The sequence below is a fragment of the Cibotium barometz genome, chromosome 4, assembly GCF_041138505.1.
Source record: "Cibotium barometz isolate CiBa-2024 chromosome 4, ASM4113850v1, whole genome shotgun sequence".
Classification (NCBI taxonomy): Eukaryota; Viridiplantae; Streptophyta; class Polypodiopsida; order Cyatheales; family Cibotiaceae; genus Cibotium; species Cibotium barometz.
In genome coordinates this window covers 11,571,429-11,576,447 of record NC_141049.1, presented here as the reverse complement: position 1 = coordinate 11,576,447, position 5,019 = coordinate 11,571,429, and positions in this window count along the sequence as shown.

Genomic DNA, 5,019 nt, shown 5'->3' with positions numbered 1-5,019 from the left:
AAAAATATTGTTATTTTTATTCAATGTTTACTATTTTATAATAAAGAAACTGACTTTACTATTTTATAATAAAGAAACTGACTTTACTATTTTATGATGGAATTAGGTTTATAGCAAGAATGGTAGAGACACGTAGTTTGAGGTGTCCTCTTCAGACCATTTCCTTGAATGCTCCAAGGAAAAGAAGAAGAAATGAAAAAATAAAATGTGCACAAGAGTCAAGGGATAGTGAACCTCATTGTTGTGATGCAAGGATGCATAATGTTACCTGTAATACCGGTGATGTATTGATGCAAGAGACTCATAGGATTCTTGCAGAAAACGATACCTTTTGTGCACAAAGACAAGTAGCAAAAGAAACTTTGATGTGTTTACCTCAATCTAGCACTAAGAGGTCTCAAATTGCCCTGGGTGGAGATAAAAGGATATCTAACAAGAGTGCTAGAAGTGTTCGCCATGAAATTGCTAGGAATAGGACTCTTTTGAAAGAAATAACAAGGGAAATGGCAAGTGGAGTTTATTCAGGGATATCACTGGTTCAAAGTTTGAGACTTACAAGAAGGTACCGTCACTTCATCGCTCGAAATAGGACCTCTTATAATGCAGCTAGAAGAGTAAATGAGGGTAATGCAATTACAATGTGTTCCTTTTTTGCCCATGAAGAGAGAGAAGTACCATTTGCTAATACAATAAGAAGGGAGAGTATCGAAGAAATTCCCTCTTATGTATTTGAAAAAAGAAAGGGAGGGATTTTTTCTATCCTCCATGAACTCCCACCCGTACAAGGTACACATGCAGCTACTTGGCCTTTGGTATATTCATGCACTTTAAGTCACTCATTAGGAGGGATGACACATGAGTGTCGGTTTTGTGGAGCACAGTTATGGGCAAGTGAAAAGAAGATGAGTTGTGGACAGGTTCTTGGCAAATATTGTTGTAAACATGGGCGTGTGTCTGTTCCTTCACTTGCTGAACCACCTGAGCCATTAAGATCTCTTTTGATTGGTAGTGACACTACAAGTAAAAAAATTTCGAGAAAACATCAAGGCTTATAATAGTGTGTTGGCTTTTTCATCATTGGGTGCACAAATAGATGACTCTCTCTTTCACAATAGTAGTGTCTATACTTTCAAGGTACATGGGACTGTTTATCATCGGATTGGGTCCTTGGTCCCCAATAATATGTACAATCCTAAGCCATAGTTTGCACAGTTGTATGTGTTTGATACTGAGCACAAATTACAAAATCGACTAGGTGTCATGAATGGATTGGAATCCACAACCCTAGAAGCACTTCAATCGATGATGCACACTTCTAATCCATTTGCACAAGCTTTTAAGTACGTGGGAAGAATGTTGAGTGACAATCCAAGTTTGGATTTGAAAATGACTATATGTGAGACGAAATCCACATCTAGGCAGTACTCAATGCCAACAGCTTCCAAGATTGCTGGTATCATGATTGGTTAAGGTGATGATCATAATGTTGATCATCGTGATATTTTATTGCATACTCGAGAAGGCACATGCAAACACATCTCTAATTTGCATAGGTGCTATATGCCTCTTTTGTACGTCATGTTATTTCCAAGAGGGGAGGATGGATGGCACTTGAGAATCCCTTATGCTGATGCACAAGTGAGTGCATTGAGAAATGGTCATTGTGTGACTCAACGACAATACTATGCTTATCGATTGCAAATTCGCCCAGATACAAATGCACGCTTGCTACGTGGTGGAAGGTTGTTGCAACAGTTTATGGTTGATGCCTATTGCAGTGTTGAAGAGTCACGATTATCTTGGCTACGCCATAATCAAAAAAAGTTTGCGTTTAGAGGTTTATAGTGGTTTAGCAGACATGCTTCATGTGGAAGGAAGTGGAAGTGGTATTGCAGGAAGGACAGTGGGAAGTAGAATAGTGTTACCTTCCAGTTTTACTGGTGGGCCACGACAAATGTATCAACTTTATCAAGATGCCATGGCAATTGTTCGTTCAAAGGGCAAGCCCGATTTATTCATTACTTTCACCTGTAACCCAAAGTGGCTAGAGGTATTAGATGCTTTACTCCCGGGGCAAAGTGCATGTGACCGGCTTGATTTGACTACTAGAGTATTTCACCAAAAACATTCAGATATGATGAAAAATATCGTGAAGAAGGAGCTCTTTGGTAAGGTGATTGGATATGTGAGTGTCATTGAGTTCCAAAAAAGAGGATTGCCTCATTCACACACGTTATTGATCTTGGATAGTGCCCATAAACCTAAGACTCTCCAAGACTATGACAGATTAGTATGTGCCGAATTGCCTGACAAGCAAATGTTTCCTGCTCTGCATGATGTCGTGTTGCATTGCAATATCCATGGGCCCTGTGGGCCATTCAATCCAAGTGCAATTTGTATGGATAAAGGGAAATGCACAAGGAACTATCCACGAGCTTTTGCACAAGAGACTACTGTGGATGAGAGTGGTTACCCCGTGTATATGCGTCGAAATGATGGAAGAACTGTGGCATTGAAAAAGTGTAATGTTGATAATAGATGGGTTGTGCCATATAACCCTTATCTTTCAATCACATATAATGCTCATGTAAATGTGGAAATATGCTCAACAATAGCAGCAGTGAAATATCTTTACAAGTACATATACAAGGGGCATGATAGAGCAACAATAAGATTTAGCACTGTACAAGGTGGGGATGTTAATGTTGCTTGCGTAGTCGATGAGATTCAGAGGTATTTGGATGCACGTTACGTAATGTTATCTTCAGAGATGATGATAATATTGCAGATGTTTTTCAGAGGGAAAATGTAGGCAAGACTACTATGACTGAATGGTTTACCTGTAATCAACAACATCCTGAAGCAAACAATACATTGTATAGTGATTTCCCTCAACAATGGGTTTGGAACTCTAGGTTGAAGAAATGGACCAAAAGAAAGATTGGAAACACTATAGGGCACATGTACTTTGTAGCTCCTTTGGCAGGTGAGGCATACTATGTTCGCCTACTTCTTACAATATGTAAAGGATCTAAGTCATTTGAAGATTTGCGTTCGCTCAATGGTCACATCTATCCTTCTTTCAAGGCAGCTTGCATTGCCAGAGGGATACTGGAAGATGATTCTGAATGGGTTGCATGTATGGAGGAAGCATCATCTATGCAAAATGCCTTGCAATTGAGATGTCTTTTTGGTACTATATTGCTATTTTGTGAGCCTTCCTGTCCAGGAATATTGTGGAAGAGATTTCGAGAAGAAATGATAGAAGATTTTCTATACCAGTTATCGAGAAGCAGGGGTCAGTTTATTGGTATTGAACAATTAGCTGAAACTCATGCACTACTACATTTGGAAGAAATTCTTCGTGCTCAGAGACGGACATTGGCAGATTTTGAAGGAATGCCTGAACTAAACAGAACTGATTTGGAAGTCGGGTGAAAATACATTGCTTTTGGAAGAGAGATCTTTTGATACTATGGAACAATATAACCTGTCAAGTGCTATGGAGTCAACATTAACAGATAGCCAGCGTGTTGCTTTCGATGCTGTAATGCATGCAATTGCGACAGATGCAGGTGACATTTTTTTCCTGGATGGTCCGGGGGGATCGAGCAAGACCTATTTGTATAATTGCTTACTTGCGCGAGTACGTGGACAAGGGTATGTTGCTTTGGCCACTGCATCGTCAGGTATTGCTTCTCTACTCTTGGCGAATGGACTTACTGCACATTCTAGATTCAAGATACCTCTGGAGCTAAACAATTCTTCAACTTGCAAAATCCCTGTACATGGACAACTTGCTGAGGTTTTGAGAGTTTGTAAGCTCATTATTTGGGATGAGACTCCAATGATTCATCGTTATGCTTTTGAAGCATTGGATAGGAGCTTACAAGATGTATTATTCTCAGATAAGCCATTTGGTGGAAAGGTTGTATTAATGGGAGGAGATTTTAGACAAATCTTGCCTGTTATTATGAAGGGAAGACGTGAGGATATTGTTAATGCAGCATTGTGTCGTTCCTTTCTATGGAACTCTATCAAAGTTCTAAAGTTAGCTGGAAATATGCGTATTCAATCAAGCAATACTAATGGATGCAATGAGTTTAAACAGTGGGTCATGAATATTGGGAATGGAGTGGATTGTAGTGATGATAATACGATGGTGACACTACCAAGTAATATGGTCTTGCAAAGATCGAGTCTTAAAGACTTGGTACATTGGGTATACTCTGAATTGGCTATCACTATGACATATGCTTCATACTTTAGTGAGCGTGCTATTCTTGCTCCGATAAACAGTCAAGTGGATATTGTGAATAAGACAGCTTTGGATGCAATGCCTGGTGAGCCTAAGCAATATTTCAGTGTAGATTCAATTCTTGAAAATGATGAAAATTCATTCATATATTCCACAGAATTTTTGAACACAATCGACCTTCGGGGCGGATATCCACCTCACTGCTTGGTTTTAAAGTTAGAAGCTCCTGTTATTTTGCTTCGTAACTTGGATCCAAGACGTGGACTCTGTAATGGTACACGGATGATATGTAAGGCCTTTCACTCTAAAGTCTTAGAAACTGAAATCATCACTGGTACTAAAGTTGGTGAAAGAGTATTTCTTCCACGGATTACCTTTATATGCAGCGAGGCCCAACTACCATTCACCATGAGGAGGAGACAGTTTCCCGTGCGGCTGGCATTTGGCATGTCAATAAACAAATCACAACGCCAAACCCTAAATGTCTTGGGGTTGTATTTGGTGACTCCAGTGTTTACTCATGGACAACTGTATGTCGCGTTGTCACGAGCATGGTCTCCTCATGCTGTGAAGGTGTTACTTGAGGATAACGCTAATGTGGAGTGTTCATTTGATGATCTTCAAAGTTATACACCTACAACAAACAATATTGTTTATAAGGAGATCTTGATGACTTCAGAGTGACAAGTCAGGTTTCTTATTTAAGTTTTGCAATTTGATTAATTTTGTTGTGATTTTTTTTTTATACATATTTGTCCATG